Below are 21,693 nucleotides of genomic sequence, written 5' to 3'. Positions count from 1 at the left end.
TATATATATATATATATATATATATATATATATATATATATCTTTGACCCCATAAGCTCTGCATGACAACATAATCCATTACATTTTGGCCCGTGTCATGCTGGACTACATCCGTTATGTAACCGTTAACATTCCCTGTGTATATTATTGTGCACATCGCACACAATTTCTACATTCATGTGCATTGCTTTTAGCAAAACCAATACCAACTAACATTGTTTTGCTGTGGGTTTTCAGTTCGTTAAACAGGTGGCAAAGCTTGAATTTGGACTGCTGATGCTACTATTGTCAATCACTCAGGGTGAAAAACCAAAATAAAAAAAAACAATTTGGCACTAAATGTGTCAACACTGTTTGTATAAACTGATTTCATTAGAAAATAAGAGGGGTGAAGGAGATGGGCAATTAAAAAAATAGAATAATCTAGTTTATTCTGTTTCAATACAAATTCAAATACAAAATCAAGCATATTTATATTCAAATCTCAAAAATATATTTACAAATACACGTTTATTTATACAAATTCTTAATTTATTTGTATGTCACATTTTTATATTTATAAATTGTATTTATTTTCAAATCTCAAAAATATTTTTACAAATATGCGTTTATCTATACAAATTGTTTATTTAATTGTATATCACATCATATATATATATATATATATATATATATATATATATATATATATATATATATATATATATATATATATATATATATATATATATATATATATATATATATATATATATATATAAGTTGATGTGAGACAATTCTACTTCCATAGTTTTGGCATGTGGAATTTAGAATTCCATGGTATTTTTTTTTATGTTCAATCATTAAGAACAATATTACTTTGCAAGGGAGCAATATTTAGGGTTTTGGATACATAAACTGATCAAATAAGATGCTATTGAGGTTGTTAAAGGTAATTCCAAATATTCACACCGATGGGATTAGTAGCACTTAATATCATGCATTGCTTGATAAATAAATCATTCAATTGGGTTATAGCGTGGAGCGTGGGACCCTGAACGCATCACAATCAGTCCTTAGCAATGAGCACCGAGCAGTGAACGGAACATTCGGTTTATCGGCTTCACAGGGGAAAGTGAGTTCAATGGCCAAAGCTTTTTGTGTGTGTGTTTGCAGCAGGGCTACTGCACAAAGATAAAAAATATAATAGGGCAGAAAAGGAGAACACGTATGAATAAGCTAGCATTAATACTATAAAGGATACACTGTCATGACAATAAATAATATATATTTTGGTTTATCAACGTCAAAATTGCAATCCTCTTTACTGGCTGCGTGAACAAAACACCCAATAAAAGCATTTACCTGTCGATGAAGATGTGTATTGTTGTTCCTGTCGTCTCTCACGTCTCTCACGTTCAGCGTTGATTGAAACAATTAAGCCAATTTTCCCGCGTGACCATGACGCTGTGTGGCGCCGCTCGACTTTATTATCATTTTGAGTGGAAAATCACCAGCTTCTTCTCGCAACAACGTCTTAAAGCGGTAGTCTTCGTGAACGCACCTGGCGGACTCGGTGAGTGGAACCCCTTCACATAAATACAAATAAATGCATTTTGCTCTGAATTGACACTTTGTGTTAATGTGGACTATGCACTGTGGAATTAACCTGTTTCAGCTGAGTTACTGTACCTGCAAGTCATCATTGCATCACTCAATTACTTGTTGAAAAATGCCTGTATCTCTTATATTTTCTTAGTTGTTCCTCTGTATGTATTACTATTATAACTAGTCAACACAAATATTGCATTTATTCAATGATGACAACTAGTTGAAACATATGACATAATGTGGTCCCCAACCACCGGTCCGGGGACCTGTACCGGTCCGTGATGCATTTGCTACCGGGCCGCACAGAAACAATAATTAATTTATAAACTACTGCATTTTCTCCGATTTCACTTTCACTTGTCCCACTAAACACACCATTTAGCTTATTAATAGATGTATATTACAACTTCTTTGTTATACTACATGGAACAGTGTCATGACATGGACTGTGGCGCAGTTTCCTGCAAGGATTGCTTTCCCAAGATGCAAATGAACTGGACTGGACACCGGATGAAGGTAAATACATGATTTAATAACACTAACAAAGTACAAACAAAAGGCGCGCAAAAGGCGGAAATACAAACTTGGCTAATGAAACAAAAATTATGGACATGAAACAAAAGACTTACTGTGGCATGTTACCCACATATGCGGTCCTCTCCAAGGTTTCTCATAGTCATTCACCGACGTCCCACTAGAGTGAGTTTTTCCTTGCCCATATGTGGGCTCTGTACCGAGGATGTCGTTGTGGCTTGTGCAGCCCTTTGAGACACTTGTGATTTAGGGCTATATAAATAAACATTGATTGATTGATGAGGAAAGCAGAGGTAGCATCAGAGTTAAGCATGAATAATGTCAAGGGTAACAGCGGTAAAAACAGAAAAAGACAGGCTTAAATAACAGTGACATAATTAACACAGGTGCGTGTGTCCAAATGAGCAACAGGTGAAACTAATGTGTAACCATGGAAACAAAACAAGGGAGTGAAAAAGCAGGAACTAAGTGTCCAAAAACCAAACAGCACATGGCCAAACAAAAACATTGTGAAAAGACATGACAGAGCCCCCCCCACCCCCTAAAGACAGATCCCAGATGTCCAAAAAAAAAAAAAAAAGATCAAGAGTCATGGGAGGACGGGAGGGGGACTTGGCGGTGGGTCGTCAGACCACGTGTCCCCGAATCCACCAGGGCAGAATCAGGTGGCGGCGACGCGTAGACCGCCGCTGAACCTGACAAGGTGGGCGACCCGAGAACAGCCACATTCGTGGCCGACGAGGAGGTCGGCGTACCTGGCGTGGCGGACGCCCAGGGAATGGCCACATCCGTGGCGGACGAGGAGGTGGACGTACTTAGCGTGGCGGACGCCCAGGAAATGGCCACATCCGTGGCCGATGAGGAGGTGGGCACGTCTTTGTCGTGGCAGACGTGGATGCGCGTGTCCTCGTTGTGGCAGGCGGCGAAGCTTGGCGTGGTGCAGCAGACGACAAAGCTTGGGTTGGGTCTTGGCGTGGTGAGTCCTGGCTTGAGTTCTGGCGGCGTGGAGCCGCTACGGGCGGCACTTGGCGGCGTGGTGCAGGAACTGGTACTTGGCGTGATGCAGGAACTGGAGCTTGGCGTGGTGCAGGAACTGGAGCTTGGCGTGGTGCAGGAACTGGAGCTTGGCGTGGTGCAGCTGGTGCTAGCCTTGGACTTGGTGCTAGCCTTGGTGCAGGTGGAGGTGGCCTAGCTGGGGGTTGCGGCTTGGCAGGCCGAAAGACTGGTGGTGGTGGCCGGGCCGGAGGTTGCAGCTTGGCAGGCCGAAAGACTGGTGGTGGCGGCCGGGCTGGAGGCTGTGGCTTGGCATGGCAATGAACTGGTGGTGGTGGCCGGGCTGGAGGCTGTGGCTTGGCATGGTGATGAACTGGGGGTGGCGGCCAGGCTGAAGGCTGCTGCCTGGCTGGGCGCAGCTGAGCCACCCCAACAGCACAGCTCCCGGCCCTAGCCCCCCTCCCCTCAAGGAGCGGATACCAGACGCGCTCCCCGCGGTCTGGAACCGTTTTTTGAGGTGGGTGGAGGGAGGTCAGGAGAGGGGCAGAATCCTCCCGTCTAAATTGTCCCAATTGTTTTTATTTTTACCCACCTGAGTTTTAGTGGGTAAAAAAAGGAAAAATCTTGTGGCGTGGGCATGGCATGAAAACTAGGACATGATTTGGTTTGACCAGAAAAATAATTTGGAAAGAAAATCTCCAAGTCTGTGGCGTCCTCCTGGAGCTGCCAGGCTGGCTGTCGTGCATTTCCGCCCGGAGGGGGAGGAGCCCGCGGGAGCGGCGCATTCTGTCCACTCGCGGAAGTTTTTCCTGACGTCCCTCGTCCTTGGCGACGTTACCGGGACTGGAGCGACGCGCCGATCGGCACCAGCTTGCCTCCAGGCACCCACATCACCCCCCTGCGCTCCCGCCTCCAAAATGCGCAGGACCTCCCACGCTCCCTCGTCCAACTTCTTTGCGGGAAAACTTTTTTCTGCTGGCGACATTCTGTCATGACATGGACTATGGCGCAGTTTCCTGCGAGGACTGCTTTCCCAAGATGCAAACGAACTGGACTGGACACCGGATGAAGATAAATACATGATTTAATAACACTAACAAAGTACAAACAAAAGGCGCGCACAAGGCGGAAATACAAACTTGGCTAATGAAACAAAAACTAGCACTTGGGCAAAAACTATCGACATGAAACAAAAGACTTACTGTGGCATGGCATGAGGAAAGCAGAGGTAGCATCAGAGTTAAGCATGAATAATGTCAAGGGTAACAGCGGTAATGTCGCCAGGACGACCAACAGAAAAAGACAGGCTTAAATAACAGTGACATGAATAACACAGGTACGTGTGTCCAAATGAGCAACAGGTGAAACTAATGGGTAACCATGGAAACAAAACAAGGGAGTGAAAAAGCAGGAAGTAAGTGTCCAAAAACCAAACAGCACATGGCCAAACAAAAACATGATCAAAAGACATGACAGACAGTGCGCATTAATGGACAGCGGTACTCGCCTTTTGTTTATTTTTGGTTTAAGTGTTAGATACCTTTTTACCTGCAAACCATCGTCGTCGTTCCCGACATCTACAAAGCAATTAGCTACCTGCTGCCACCTACTGATATGGAAGAGTATTACACGGTTACTCTGCCGAGCTCTAGACAGCACAGGCACTCAACAACGGCACATTTGCAGATTATAATTACTGGTTTGCAAAAAATATTTTTAACCCAATTAGGTGAAATTACATAATCTCCCACGGCACACTAAACAATATCTCACGGTACACTAGTGTGTCACGGCACAGTGGTTGAAAAACATTGCTGTAGACTATAAAGTATGTTTAATGTTTTAATGTAAGTTTGACATCATTATTCTTGGTAATCAAACTACAAATATATGCTGCTACCGTGTTTCATCAGCGAGGGAGCCAACGTTTGTGTTTTCTTCTTTGTCAGATGCAAGAACGCTGTTTTAATGCTCTGCTGAATGAACGAATGTGGCTGCCAATATGGAGGATTATACTGTTTATTCAAGATCAAATGCTTCTCTAAAGTGGACTTTTCAAGTAGTGGTAGCTCATTTTCAGCTACTCTCTAAACACGAGTACAGTCTCCAATAGATAAAATATTTATATATGTTACATTATACAGGGAAAAACATCACTTAAAGGATTGTAAAATTCTCCTTATGAACTCAGAACAACGGAATGAAAGCAGTGGTTTATATTTCAAGGTCGACGATTCGCTCATTTTGCTTTCGATCAAAAAAGGATTCAGCCTCAGACTCATCCAATCGTGATTCAGAAGCTCAACGTCCAGGCCAGCCGAGCCCATGCCCACCTACCATACACTTCCAGAAACGCTGAGCATCTGATGTCATTGGACAAAATGACGGTCTTGTTTGGCTGCAGTGGAACAACCCACTCTATGCTCCCCCGTTAATGTCAATGGACGCTCAGCTTCAATACAGTTTAACGCACAATCAATGAGAAGATAGTCACGTCAGCTGTTGTGAAAGTAGCTGATTCTGAATAAAAGTTCAACTTGCCACAAACACAACTGATCCAAAGGACATTTTAATGAAGGACAGAAAGTGCTGCTTATAATACAAATACAGTTAAAGGTAAAAAAGAGACTCCAAATATTTTACTTATTTTAACATTGTTTATGGAAGGTAATTACTCCCTTTTTGTTTTTATCATCTTAATGAGCAACATGTATTGACAGTGATTAGAGCATATCAAATTAAGATTTAAAAAAAAAACTACAAAAGTGTCAATGTCTTACCTGGTTTGAAGGTCATCGTATGTGGGCTCTGTACCGAGGATGTCGTTGTGGCTTGTACAGCCCTTTGAGACACTTGTGATTTAGGGCTATATAAATAAACATTGATTGATTGATTGATTGATCGCACGTCATTGCTAAATATACTCTGACCGTATTGGTCGTAAGGCATCTGCATAAGTGTTGCAAACAGTTCCTTGAATTTTTTTAAATGTATCTATTGAATATGCAATCAGATCAATGCTCAGGGAACTTTGCTTTTATAGGAACAAATATTTTACTGTTAATTTTATCTTGCATTTTGTTTCCTGGGGAGGAAAATGGCCCTCATACAGACACATTCTTTACTGTGTGTGCACTAATCTAAAGCATCATCCATTCGAAACAGATGATAGCACATCGAGGGTGTGCGAGTGCGTGTGCGTGTGTGTGTGTGTGTATTATGCAGACACAGGGTGTATAAATAATATGTGGGATTGGGATGTGAAATATAATATGTCAAGGGTAGAATATGTGCAAGCAAATGTGCAAGCATGTCTAAAAATGACACATGACACATGAAGGATCATCGTGGTCAAGCAATGGTAAGGTTAATATCAAATATGGATTGCTGTTTAACCTCTCACTGAAAACGAGTTGACTAATCGAACATTTTATGATTAAGTTTGTCAAATACTTGTTTCTTGATGGGCGCTGCATGACTTGCTTCATTTCAAAATCAACTTTAAGGCCAATGTCTTCCATCAGCTTTGCAGGCAAATATAAGCAAAGAGCAAATCCATTCAGCGCTGGGGTCACCCTGCCAAGAAGAAAAAGCTCAGTAAAGGCTTTTTTAAATTCCAAAGGCAAGGGAAACGGGAAAAATGCAAAGGGTGGACTCTCGCTATTTGGCGACAAGAACAATCCTTGAATGCAAAGTAGCTAAAGAGAATTTGGGGAGGAAAACACCCCCCAAAAGTAGGAAATGACATCAATGATAACATCTATTAGTTTATTGTTGGCATCATTCAGCATCCTTGTTAATGCATTTAATCTTAGACTCCCTCTTCTCTGTCTTGTGTTAGAGATCTGTCTAAGGTCAGAGCGGTCACATTGTGACGTTGTAATCCTTGCTCACATGCAGACATCGTTTGTTTCTGCAGAGCCATGTTTTCCGCATACTGGCAAAATGACAACTAACTCCAAGTGGATTTGATCTGTCTCTCGACATCAAATGGATTCTTGAAAAGCATAACCCATGTTATCTGGATATATATCATGATAGCAGCTTTGTTCCACACAAAAGGGTTGCATGCAGTCAACGTTGACTAATACGACCACTGCTCACTTAATTGTGTGTGCCCTGCCTGCTAATACTTGCATGTAAGACCTAATCCCATATTACTGTGGCTATGTTAAGTGCAAGCATTGGCCTGTCACACACTTCCAGGAGCTGCTTCCATGCATAGCATATCTGCTCGATAAGCCTGAACGACATCTTGTGTTTATGAAGAATTTAAAGGTGAGCCTTGGTTTAGGACTGTGACTGCCTGCCCAGCTGCTTGCCTTTGCAAGACAATCCGATAAAGAGATCGCCTTTTCCGATGCAGTACGTGTGTGGTCTATACGATGCCACTTCTTACGTAATGGCTGGCCCTAGTTCTAAATCGCTCATGAAATCGCTAATGAAATGTAAACACATGATGCGCTGTGTTGCCTATGGCAGCATACACATCATAAAACATAAGCATTTCATTGCTGTACGCTCTTCACAGTCTTTTTTTACCAAATAAGGATATATATTCCTGGGACGTGTCAAATGGAGTGGAAGGTAGCTTTTCAGGTCAGTGTCTGGCTAAGTATGGGTTTACCACTCTCTCTCGAGTACTAATCCCCTGACTAACTACAAATGAGGATTTTAGCAGGGACACAAGCAGTGCGTGACTTAGTGTGCATCCTCTCAGAAATACCCAACCAACCATCAACAACTTTCTCAAGTAAAGTAGTTTCTGTAAAAATTACTTTTATGTAAATACATACTATTTTCTATATGTTTTATAAGAGGGCTATTATTTTATTAGAAAAACAATATACAAAGACATGTATTTTACTATGACGCAGGGTCCTGTAATTAGGCTGAACAGGTGATGTGAAAAAAACAGATTAATAAAACCATGAAATAAATGTAAATATTTTCCCAATAAACTGTCTTATATATTTTCTATATTCCATTCATCCATTTTCTACCGCTTGTCCCTTTCGGGTCGAGGGGGTGCTGGAGCCTATCTCAGCTGCATTCGGGCGGTAGGCAGGGTACACCCTGGACAAGTCGCCACCTCATATTGTATTTTATTATTTACCTGAGTAAAAATCACTAAATCTGGAAGAAGATGAGGGTGTGGCTTGCTGGCTGGTCTGCTTGTAGCAATGTTGCCAAAATAATGTTTGCAGAGACTTTATTTTTTAACAAGTAGAATCTACAGTCTTTTCAATGTTTTGAATATAAGCGTGACATCATTGTTTTTGATAATCAGTCTATAAATAGAAAAAAAGAGGCACTGTTTAAAAAAAAAAATATATATATATATATATGTATTAATTATGACAGTACATGTTAATCAATGTGTCAGCAAAAAGACATAGACACTATGGACACAATAGACAAACAAGAACACCACAAGTACAAATAATCAGTTTTAAGATAGAGAGTCCAGAAAAAATAACGTCAAAACGACAGCTATTGCACTCATCCTTGGTCCCTGGAATTTCAGATAAAACGGGGCCGATCATACAAAGTACATTTTCATGGATAGTGCTGCTCCTGATTAAAATACAGTAGAAAATAAGAAATGTTGCATTTATTTTATTAAAGCAAATAAAAGAGACCAATAAGTATTTGATAAAGTTTTTATGAAAGTGAATTATTCACTTTTTTCTTGTAAAGCATACACATTTAGGTCAATTTAGGTAATGCCTCACCTGGCATAAAGGTCAACACACATCAAAGTTGGGCTGCCGTGTTCACCACCAGCATTTGTAAAAAAAAAAAAAAATAAATAAGTTGAAGCTTATTTACTGCAAAAAAAAAACTTGACAGACTTCTACTGACAAGAATCGAGAGACAAGAAAAAAACTGAAATGATGACATCAAATAAGACTTTGTTGCTTCTATGCTAATGACGGATTTTTGTGTTTAATCATTTTACATTGAATTTAAAAAGAGACTATCCAGAACTTTCCACAATTGCATAGGAGACATTGTGGCTATTCCTGTCCAAGACTAGATGTTTTGTGATCAAAAAACAATTGACACTTAGAAGCTGCTGGTCACCAACAATCCAAACAACAATTGCATCATCTTCTCCCTGGAAACTAACTCCAGGCTCATACCAAATGGCGAACGATTAGCAAGGACTTCTCCGCTGACTTTAATACTACCAGAAGTGCTGACATGAAATTACAACTTAACTTTTGGTATTTTGGTTCATGAAATTGTTTGAATTTGTTATATTACCTTCATTTTGTAGAGTGTCTCTTGATTGCACTGCATCCAGTGTGTGTACTGTAAGTGTATTTTAGGTTGTTTTTGTCCAATCAAAATTTTGTCTTTTTTGTGCTGCAATGTCAGTGTAATCTGCTCAAGGCCTTGAGAGTTATGAGTGTCATTTAAACCAGTGGTCCCCAACCACCGGGCCGCACAAGAAAAAAATAAACTTTTTTTTTTTTTTTTTTTTTTTTTATTAAATCAACATAAAAAACACAAGATACAAGGGCTGGGTACGGAGCCCCTAAAGGGACATGGGGATTTTTTTTTTTTTTAGACATGTATCTCGTGCGCACGAGAAACTATCTCGTGGCCACGAGAAACTTTCTCGTGGCCACGAGAAACTTTTTATTAAAAAATAAATAAATAATAATAATTTTTTTTTTTTTTTTTTTTATAAAAAGTTTCTCGTGCGCACGAGAAAGCATTGGATGTGCGCATGGTTTGAGGTGTGTGTTTAAATGGCAGTTTAGGAGTTAATTTGGCTGTATTTCCAAGTAGGACTTTCCCCCATGTGTGTTGTGGCAAAATGTGAATGCTTGATTAGTAGGTGTGAGACAAACACTTTATCTTCCTGGTTATTGTAACGCTACGTGTTTGACATTATTTAAGACTTTATCATGCCTGGAAAAGGACAGTTTTCCTCTTCTGTGGCTGTGGGGGGTGGGCGTGGCTTGGGGACCTGCAGTGAAGCGGAGTGTGCCAGTTAGTCCGATGTTGATGTGATCAAACTTCTTTCTTGTTTGGAAGATACACACACAATTGTAACTGTTATTTCTTCCTGCACATAATAAAGATGTACAACGTGTTTGGATGTATTCATTTATGTAAAATTGTCATTAAATGTAATATTGCCTGACAAAAAGTGATTCGACGTAATATTTTGATATTTACACATCGCATATTTACACACGCGCATCTAACTAGAATACCCTTATGTGCATTACATATATCAACATCAACTACCTACTGTACTGTTTACTTGTTGAAATACCCTTTTTAGAGCAAATATCTACCCATATAATTTATATGTGTTTATATAATATAACATAATAAATTATATATATATATATATATATATATATATATATATATATATATATATATATATATATATATATATATATATATATATATATATATATATATATATATATGTATATATATGTATGTATGTATGTATGTATGTATGTATATGTATATATATATATGTGTATATATAGATAGATAGATAGTACTTTATTGATTCCTTCAGGAGAGTTCCCTCAGGAAAATTAAAATTCCAGCAGCAGTGTACAGAATTGAGATCGAATTTAAAAAAGTAAATAATGGGGGTATAAATGGAAACAAAATAGAAAAATATTACAGTAGAATAAAAACAAAAAGCATCAATGAGAATACAATTATAACAGTAAAATAAGAATATAACAAGAGAAACTAGGCATTAGTGACCATGTTATGAACACGTATTACACTGTTATTGTTTTGCATCCCCTGTCATCCTAGTACCCCCCTCCCCCCCAGAGAGGAGTTGTACAGTCTAATGGCGTGTGGGACGAAGGAGTTTTTTAGTCTATTAGTCCTGCACTTGGGATGAAGCAGTCTAGCACTGAACAGGCTCCTCTGGCTACTGACAACGGTATGCAGAGGGTGACTGGCATCATCCAGGATGCTCACTAGTTTTTCCACAGTCCTCTTCTCTGCCACCATCACCAGTGAGTCCAGTTTTAGTCCGATCGTAGAACCGGCCCGCCTGATCAGTTTCTCCAGTCTGGAGCTGTCCTTCTTAGATATGCTGCCCCCCCAGCACACTACGATGTAGTACAGAACACTGGCAACCACAGACTGGTAGTACATCCACAATAGTTTTTTACAGACGTTGAAGGAGTGCAGCCTCCTCAGGAAGTACAGCCTGCTCTGTCCTTTCCTGTACAAGTGGTCTGTGTTAACAGTCCAGTCCAGCTTGTTGTCCACCCACACCCCGAGGTACTTGAATGAGTCCACGGTCTGTACCTCGACTCCCTCGATCACAATAGGTTGTGACCTTGGACTCGACCTCCCAAAGTCAATGACCAGCTCCTTGGTCTTTGAAGGGTTGAGCTGCAAGAGGTTCCTGTGGCACCAGACAACAAAGTCCCTCACCAGCCTCCGAAACTCCTCCTCTCTGCCGTCCCTGATGCACCCGACGATGGCTGTGTCATCCGCGTACTTCTGGATGTGACACAGCTCTGAGTTGTAGCAGAAGTCAGCGGTGTACAGGGTGAAGAGAAGAGGGGCCAGCACCGTTCCCTGCGGTGCTCCGGTGCTGCTGATCACAGTGTCAGATGTGATGTCCTTCAGTCTGACGTACTGTGGCCTATCGGTGAGGTAGTCTGAAATCCAGGCAACCAGGCAGGGATCCACTCGCATTCTGTCCAGCTTGTCCTGGAGTAGGCGGGGCTGGATAGTATTAAAGGCACTCGAGAAGTCCAGGAACAGGATCCTCACAGCGCCATTTCCCTTATCCAGGAGTGAGTGGGCTCGGTGCAGCAGGTAAAGGATAGCATCCTCCACACCAACGCCTGCCTGGTACGCAAACTGCAGGCTGTCCTGGGCATGTTGCACCTGTGGTCTGAGGAGGCTGAGAAAGAGCCGCTCCATTGTCTTCATTATATGAGAGGTGAGCGCCACTGGTCTGTAGTCGTTCAGCTCACTGGGGCAGTTCTTTTTGGGAACTGGAACAATGCACGACGTCTTCCAGAGGGTGGGCACTCTCCCCAGCTGCAGGCTGAGGTTGAAGATCCGCTGGAGTGGTTCACCCAGTTCTGCAGCACAGGTCTTCAGGAGTCGGGGGCACACCTTGTCTGGGCCTGCTGCTTTCCTAGGCTGTAGCTTCCTCAGTTGACCTCTGACCTGGTCTGCAGAGATGACTAATGTCTGCGTAGAAGTGTTGGAGGGGGGTGTTGCCATGGCTGGGGGGGAGGTGCGTTGAGGGGAAAGGGGGTGGCTGCGATGGGGAGTGAGGGGTGGAGAGGACATGGGCTGGTTGAACCGGTTGAAGAAGTTATTCATCTCATTGGCCCTCTCTATTGTCCCCCCAACAGCTCTGGTCTTTGCCTTGTGGCCTGTGATGGTTTTTACACCTTCCCAGACCTCCCTCATGTTGTTCTGCTGCAGCTTCTGCTCCAGCTTCTTCCTGTAGCTGTCCTTAGCTTCCCTCACGCGTTGTTTCACCTCCCGCTGTGCTGCTCTCATTGCCTCCCTGTCTCCACTCCTGAAGGCAGCTTTCTTCTTGTTGAGGACAGCTTTAACCTCTTGTGTTACCCAGGGTTTGTTATTAGGGTAGCACCGAACAGTTTTAGCAGGGCAGATCACGTCCACACAGAAGTTGAGGTAATCCGTGAGACAGTGAGTCAGCCCATCAATGTCCTCACCCTGTGGAAGCAGCACGTCCCAGTCTGTGGTGTTGTAGCAGTCCCTGAGGGCATCTTCCATTTCAGGGGACCATCTCCTCACAGAGCAAGTGTTAACAGGCTGCCTTTGGACCAGGGGGGTGTATTTTGGCTGCAAATGGACAAGATTGTGGTCAGACTTCCCTAGTGGGGGGAGGGGTGTGACCTTGTATGCATCCTTGACATTAGCATACAGTAGGTCAATTGTCCTGTTGTTTCTCGTGGGACAATCCACAGCCTGGTAAAAAGCAGCTAACGTTGAGTCCAAAGTAGCATGATTGAAGTCCTCAGAAATGATGAAAAAAGCCTCAGGATGTTTTGTCTGTAGCCTTGATGTGATGGCGTGGATCATCTCACATGCACTGGCTGCATCTGCCCTCGGGGGAATGTAAACACAGAGGGAGATCACGTGACTGAACTCCCTCGGCAGATAGTATGGCCGGAGGCTAACAGCTAGTAGCTCCAGGTCCGGGCAACACAAGACTTTCTTCACGGAGATGTGTCCCGGGTTACACCAGCGGTTGTTAACGTATATGATGAACCCCCACCTTTGCTTTTCCCACATGCTTTAGTGTCTCTGTCAGCTCTCACTGCGGTGAATCCCTGCAGGTCCACGTTAGCATCCGGTACCAGATGGTTTAGCCACGTTTCCGTGAAGATAAACAGGCTGCTCTCTCGATATGCATGCTGGCTTTTTAGTCCATGAAGCTCGTCGATCTTGTTTGGCAGCGAGTTCACATTCCCCATGATGACGGAAGGAATGGATGGTTTGTAGCGCCGTCGATTTTCCTCTCGCTTAGCCTTTAGCTTAGCCCCCGCTTTGCAGCCCCAAGGATTCTTCCTCAGCTCCACTGGAATGGAGTGTCGGATACCAGTACGCCCCGATGTTTTCAGAGTGAGCAGCTCCTCTCTCGAATAAGTAAGAAAGCTGGCTCTTGGTCTTTTAAAACTGCCAAAAGTATCCATTGGATATGTACAGGGATTCACTGTCTTCAAGGAAAACATAAAAAAGATGAAAGACAAAAGATAAAAGATAAAATAAAAGTTTATGAGATCCAATAAATAATAATAATAATTAAAGATAAAAGATAAAGATAAAATAGGTTTAAAAGATCTAGAACTACAGAGCTACTGGAGATGCAGCCGCCTTCCACAGCGCAAGCAGATCATAATATATATATATATATAAATATATATATATATATATATATATATGTATGTATATGTATATATATATATATATATATATATATATATATATATATATATATATATATATATATATATATATATACATATATATATACATATATATATGTACATGTATAATATATATATATATATATATATATACATATATATATATATATATATATGTATATATATATATACATATATATATGTACATGTATAATATAATATACATATATATATATATATATATATATATATATATATATATATATATGTGTGTGTGTGTGTATATATATGTATATACACACATATATATATACACACACACACACACATATATACATGTATACTGTATAGGAAGAAACACACATACATATATACAGTATACATATATACACACAAACACTAAATTTGACATACAAAATAACTACTATTTTTAAGAACAAGTTACAGATATATAATATATATATATATATATATATATATATATATATATATATATATATATATATATATATATATATATATATATATATATGTATATATGTATATATACATATATATATATATATATATATATATATATATATATATATATATATATATATATATATATATATATATATATATATATATATATATATATATATATATATGTAGCCGAGTGTCCTGGGTTCGCCTATACAATGTACTTATATAATAAACGGGAGACATAAGAGCAGGTTCGGTAGCCACCACCTCTTTAATGTTATTCTTCACACCTCCTTCCACAACAACACACACCCTACGTCACAGCCCTACGGCAACTCTGGAGGGATAAAACTCCTCCTCCTTACCTAACACACTCCGGTAACTTGGAACATCCTGAACAGTTTGTTACATACGTCCCCCCCTCAATTAGAAACGTCCCTGTTTCGTCACAAACAAAATAGGTAACAAACAAGGGGAAATTGAGCAGAGAAGAAAAAAAATTCACAGTCTTAATGCACGAATAACAAATCAACAATATTTTTATCTGATCAACAGTATTGCATAGGCTAGAACACTGGCCCCTCAAAACATGCAAAAATCTTGCAGATGCGAAGGAGGTTGCACCACTCTCTCCCTGCGAGATAATCCGGGCCTAAGCCCCAAAGAATCTCCCCACAGTCCATTGTCCAACTCCCCGCACTGTGGGACCTGGGGAGGCGGTGAAGCCTCCACAGTAGGGAAGCTCCCAAGTGGAAAGGAAGAGGAAGGCACCTCCTGCGCCTGCTAAGGCAACGTGCACGGCTTCAATCTGTCATGATGCACTACTTGGACTCGCTCCATCAAATCCAGAGGGTCGATGATGCGGTATATCAAGCCCGCTTCCCCTCCAGAGACCAGCACCTGCACCACTCGGTACGGGCCCTTCCAGTGCGGCGCCAGTTTAGTATGGCTTTCAGTGGGGTTATTCAGCCACACCAACGCGCCCTCTTTGTGGGCCCGATGACAGCACTTCTCATCATAATACATTTTCTGTCTCTCATGAGCCTCCACTGAATTAAGCCTTGCTGCACTGAAGGCCGACTCCAGCCGTTCAGCCATAGCTGAAACATAGTCCGTCAGGATGCCAGAGCCCCGGGAGTCCAGGACACCAGAGGGCAGCAGTGTCTCTGCAGGAACCCGGGCCTCACGTCCGTGCATGAGGTAAAAGGGGGTGAACCGGGTGCTGGCGTGTTTAGATGTGTTGTATGCAAAGGTGACCTGCCTCATATACGTGTCCCACTCACCCCCGTGAGAAATCAACATTTTAGCTAACTGGTCAATCAAAGTCTGATTATGACGCTCCACCATGCCATCAGACTTGGGGTTATAGGCAGTGGTGCGTGTCTTTTTTATTCCAAGCAACTGGCACAGTCTTTGGATGACTTCCGCTTCGAACTGGCGACCCTGATCACTATGCAGGATTTCAGGGACACCATGCACCAACACATAGTCTTCAAACAGGCAGCGAGCGACAGTGTGAGCTGTTTGGTTGGGCAGTGCATACAATGTGACAAACTTAGTGAAGTAGTCCTCCACCACAAGAACATATCTGTTCCCCCGGGACGTTAAGGGCAACTCCAGAATGTCCATGGCCACCCTCTGGAGGGGGCGACAAACCTGGGATCCCCCCATAGGAGCCCTTGGCCCGGGGACCGGGCGCCGGCGGGTCTGACACGCTCTGCACTGCTCACACCACCGTCTGATGTCTCTCAGCATGAAGGGCCAGTAGTGAGATTGCCGGGCCCATTCCCACACACGTTCCGCGGAAAAATGGGCAGCGGCCGGCCCCCCATGTAACTGTTGTAGAAGCTCCGGCACCATGGAGGCGGGAACCACAACTTGAATTTGCGGCTCTCCCATGGTCGCAGGCGGTAATGTACGACACAACAATCCCTCCTTAACCGATAGCCGGTGAAACTCAGTCCATAAATTCCTTACCCCGGCGGAAGACCCGCGTGGGAGTACGCGAGGCCGAAGGGGAACGCCCCGTTCCAGCCAAGCCAGCACTGTACAAATGTCTGTGTCCTGACGCTGTAGTGACTGCAACTCTCCCTCAGCACCACAGAGAGAATATAGAGAAACCATGTCTGCCTTTTCTCCGTCAGCGGACGGACAGCCAGCCAATTCCCCCACGGAAGCCACAGTGGGCAGTCCTGCTGTTGTAGTGCCTAGCTCCACGGGATCAGGGGTCGCCGGCCGACGGGACAGTGCATCAGCGTTTTTATGGCGGGAGCCGTCTTTGTGCACCATAGTCCAGTCGAACGGATCCAGCTCCAGCACCCACCTGCTTCTTCGTCCGGTGGGGTCATTATCAATAGCCATGTGTCTGAGACCCAACAGAGGGCGATGATCAGTGATGATGGAGAACGCCGACATCCCCACATAATGCTTGAACTCACGCACCGCCCACACTACAGCCCATATTTCTCTGTCAAACGTAGACCACCTTTTCTGTATGTGTGTGAAGGCCTGGCTGGCGTAGGCTACTACTCTCTCCAGACCACCATCCTCCTGGGCCAGCACTGCTCCAACAGCGTCTTTAGAAGCATCTGTGTACACTTTAAAAGGAAGTGAAAAGTTAGGCAGTGTAACAACTGGTGAGGACGTGAGTACTTGCTTGAGGTGAGTGAAAGCAGCATCGCAGTCAGCTGACCATTCAAAAGGCACATTTTTCCCTGCCAGGTGATTCAGTGGCGCAGCATGTTGTGAGAAATCACGCACAAATCTCCTATAATAGGAGCACAGGCCCACAAAGGCCCTGACCTCTGAGGGGGTACGGGGGGTTGGCCATGTTCTCACCTTATCCGTGTTTCTTGGGTCGGGCAGGAGACCACATCTAGAGACTACATGGCCGAGAAATACCACGTGGTCCCGGGCAAAGTGATACTTTCGGGGATTTAGCTTTAGACCCGCTAACCGAATTCTGGACAGGACTTCCTCCAGGTGTACGAGGTGGTCCTCGAATGTACGGCTATAAATTAATATATCGTCTAAGTACACCATACAAATGTGCCAAGGCAGACCCCTCAAGATGAGCTCCATCATGCGCTGAAAGGTGGCCGTAGAGTTAGTCAGACCCATAGGCATGGCCCGCCACTGATACAAGCCTCTGCCGATAGTGAACGCTGTTTTCTCTCTGTCGTCCTCAGCTACCTCGACCTGCCAGTAGCCATTTGAAAAGTCAAGTGTGCTGAACCAGACTGAACCAGCTAGTGCGTCCAGGCTATCATCCACTTGGGGGAGGGGGTGTGAGTCTTTAATTGTCACTGCATTGAGCCGACGATAGTCGATGCAGAACCTCCATTGTCCCCCTTTCTTCCTCACCAGCACCACAGGGGATGCCCAGGGACTGCAGCTCTCTTCCACCACTCCATCAGCCAGCAACTCAGCCACCTGACGTTCAATCTCCGCGCGTTTTTCAGGAGATGCACGGTAAGCGCGTTGCTTGATGGGGTGGTGGTTTCCAGTTCGTGTTTGATGCTTGACTTGGGTGCACCTGCCCGTGTTTTTCCCTGACACGTTAAACACATCCATGAACTCCTGTAGCAGTCCAGCCAGCTCAGCTCTTTGCTCCGAGGAGATAGGCAACTCCTCCAAGGAGATAAGACCTGCAGGAACTGTCTGGGTGGCTGTATTACAGATAGGGGCACATGGGGGTATTAAAATGTCACTTTCTGCCACCGGGTAAAATTCCCCCAGGTGCAGCCCCCGCTTAAGTTCCACAGCCTCCCCTGTAGGATTGAGGATGCGGACCAGAGTCACCCCGCCCCTCACAGTGTTCACTGTATGGGCCACTACTAGTCCTGTTGTTTCCGGAATGTTAGGCTCCAGATAACCCTCAAAGTTTGTGATAAGTCGGCCCATACCCGCAGGCGAGAGAATGTCCACCGGCACTAAAGTCTCGCTTAACGGGGGAATAATCCTGACATCAGCCAGAGACACATTACAACACTGTGGGGTTAATTCCTGATCCCAGAGCAGGGGGACAGTAACGTCCCATAACTGTAAAACACCCCTTCTTAAGTCTAGTAATGCACGATTCCTGCTTAGAAAATCCAGTCCGAGCAGGACACACTGGGTGGATTCTCTCAGTACATAGAACGTGTGCTGCCAGCATGTAGGGCCCACACGGAAGGTGACTTCAATAGTACCCAGTGTATCCAGCATCTGTCCATTCACTGCACGGGTATCAACATAGTTCTTTTTCAGGGGTCTGTTTCTCAGTGCCGGGACTGACATGCGGAAATCAGCACTAATTAGTGACACAGTGGCCCCTGAATCGACTAACATGGAAACCTCTGTACCTTCAACCACACCCCTTACAAAAGAAGTTGGATGGTTATTACCTTCCATGCTAGTAGCGTCATTGGAAAAGTCTTGGCATAAGGGGCCCTCAGTCCGAGTGGCTGGGGTTTGGGGCACAACACCAGCTACTGACCGTTTCCCTGATGGTTGACGTCCGTGTTCCGCTCCTGCGGCAGAAAATGCACACCGCGTCTCCTGGGCTCCTCTTCACGTCGGGCGCGCCAGCCTGGACTAGGGCTCCTGCCTCCCAGCAGCCTAGTGGCGGGGGGAACTCCCGTGGGGTCCGAGCGATCGCCCCGTGACGGGAAGCCCCCGTGGGACGGGAACTGGTCCCGATCGGGGGAGCGGGCAAGGTGTCCCTCTCTGTTGAATCTCAGCTGGCAGCCTCTCTCTCCGCAGTTACAGCTACAGTGTCCCCCCGAAGACGAACGGGGCCTCTGTCCCCTCGTTCCCATGCTGCGCGCTTTCAGTCTCTGATTTTCCTCATACATCTCTTTTATTCCCACTTTCATGGTATACATCTCCTCTGTTAATTTCTCAACGGCTCTCTGGAGGCTGTCAGACGCCGACACAGACTGCACAGAGGGGCCCACTGCAGTGTAGGTACACAGGCAGTCTCTCTGTAGAGCCACTATGGCATTCTCACATGAGAATATCGAGATATTAAAAAAAGGCCATATCGCCCAGCCCTACAAGATACACTTACAATTAGTGCACCAACCCAAAAAAACTCCCTCCCCCATTTACACTCATTCACACTCAATCGCACAAAAGGGTTGTTTCTTTCTGTTATTAATATTTCTGGTTCCTACATTATATATCAATATAGATCAATACAGTCTGCAGGGATACAGTCTGTAAGCACACATGATTGAAAAAAAAAAACATATCTCTCCCCCACCCTCCCACCATTACATAACATGTAATGGTGTTTTTTTGGTCAAAATGTTGCATAGATTATGTTATACAGATAATCTTCAAGCCGCTTTCTGACAGTCGCTTCAGGATGCACCATTTTGTGGGTGGTCTTAATTACGTGGCTCACCTTCCGCAGCGTCTTCTCTCTGTCATCTTTGTTGTAGCGGTATAGCGAGCAAGGACGGAAGTGGAAGAAGTGTCCAAAAGATGGAGCTAACTGTTTTAATGACATTCAGACTTTACTTAGATCAATAACGGAGCAGCATCTCCTCATCCACCGGAAATGTGTCCCGTGAAAAACCGTCCAACCCAAACTCCTTGGGTGAATGAAGTAAACCCACTACACTGGTTTGTTTTAGCGCTTTCATGGTGTGTTTACTGACAGATATAAGTAAGAACTTTACACTACTTAATATTAGAAATGGCACACAACAAGAAGATAGAAGAAAAAGAAGCTTATCGACTCGCGAACGTGCACAATTTTTCAAGACATCTACAGATCCCAAATGCAGATCAGCATTTGGGATAAGAAAGGTAAGAAAAGTTGCTTTTGTACAGTATTGCGAAACAAAACGGCAGATAGTATGTCTTACCTTATACACACACCATAATAATACTTGTATGTTTAATGCGCCGACAACCCTTCAAAGCGGTGCGGCTTCATAGCTTACCAAAGTCGTACTAAAACATTTTTAATATATTTTAGAGCGCCATGTGTAATGTTCTATATTTTCAATGGAACATTTAAAATGTTGGTGTTGTTTACTTGAGACATATTGCAATCATAGTGCTGTCTACACTTATTTCTTGTGTTTGACTGCCATCTACTGGTCACACTTATCATTAAACCATGTACCAAATAAAATAGCTTTGAGGTGAGTAAGCTCAACCAAACTTATTCCTTACATTAGGCACACCGGGTTATAAGGCGCACTGTCGAGTTTTGAGGGAAAAAAAGGATTTTAAGTGCGCCTTATAGTCCGGAAAATACGGTGCATTGTTTGAGTTCTTTGCTTAACCCATTCCATAATTTAATTACACATACTGATATGCTTAAGTGTTGTACGTGCATACAAATGTTTTTAATTAAATTTGTCTCTGAAGTTATATTTTTCCTCTTGTTGTGAAGAATTGTTGTACATTCTTGGGTTATAGTTTGCTCGATACATAATTTAGCTGTTTTCAAATGCACCAAATCATTGAATTTCAATATTTTTGATTGAATAAATAAAATGTTTGTATGTTCTCTATAGCCGACATTATGTATTATTCTAACTTTTTTTTTGTGTGTAAAACTGTTAGTGAATGATCTGTACTTAAGTAGTAATTTCCCCATGTTTCTGCACAATAACTCAGATATGGTAAAGTGATTTATGGTCTCGAACGTATTTTGCTTTGCAAATATTTTTTGCCACCTTGTGTTATGTATTTTTTATATGAGATTTCCAGTTCATTTTATCATGTAATATTACACCCAAAATATTGATTTATGTTACTCTTTCAATGTCTACTTCATCTTTTTGTATTTGTGTTTGACTATCTCTTCTTCTGTGACCGAAACACATTATATTAGTTTTATTGAGATTCAAAGATAGTCTTTATTTGTCAAACCATCTTTTCTTAATTTGTCAATTTTTTATGTTTTTATTTGTATTAGCTTCTGTGTGTTCTCTCCTGAACAAACCACAGTCGTGTGATCAGCAAACAATACTTACTTACAAACAATACATATTTAGTTCAATATGCTACAAAGACAACATATTTGATGTTCAAACTGACAAACATTTTTTTTGTGCAAATAATCATTAACTTTAGAATTTGATGCCAGCAACACGTGACAAAGAAGTTGGGAAAGGTGGCAATAAATACTGATAAAGTTAAGGAATGCTCATCAAACACTTATTTGAAACATCCCACA

The 21,693-nt window shown here is 42.9% G+C and overlaps 2 protein-coding genes across 2 annotated transcripts in view; one reads left to right on the top strand and one right to left on the bottom strand.

The window, feature by feature from the left end:
* LOC133653878 (sodium- and chloride-dependent taurine transporter-like) overlaps positions 1–1,549 on the bottom strand; it is a 59,074-nt gene extending 57,525 nt beyond the window's left edge. The window contains exon 1 of the mRNA XM_062053671.1: positions 1,345–1,549. The gene's annotated coding sequence lies outside the window, so the exon portion shown is untranslated. The remainder of the gene's footprint in view (positions 1–1,344) is intronic.
* The window catches only part of LOC133653880 (zinc finger MYM-type protein 1-like), a 123,886-nt gene that overhangs the window by 44,219 nt on the left and 57,974 nt on the right, over positions 1–21,693 (top strand). The gene's annotated exons all lie outside the window — the stretch shown is intronic.

This window comes from Entelurus aequoreus, linkage group LG07 (assembly GCF_033978785.1).
Source record: "Entelurus aequoreus isolate RoL-2023_Sb linkage group LG07, RoL_Eaeq_v1.1, whole genome shotgun sequence".
Lineage (NCBI taxonomy): Eukaryota > Metazoa > Chordata > Actinopteri > Syngnathiformes > Syngnathidae > Entelurus > Entelurus aequoreus.
The sequence above is the reverse complement of the archived record's forward strand: the minus strand, read 5'-3'. Positions and strand labels throughout refer to the sequence as shown.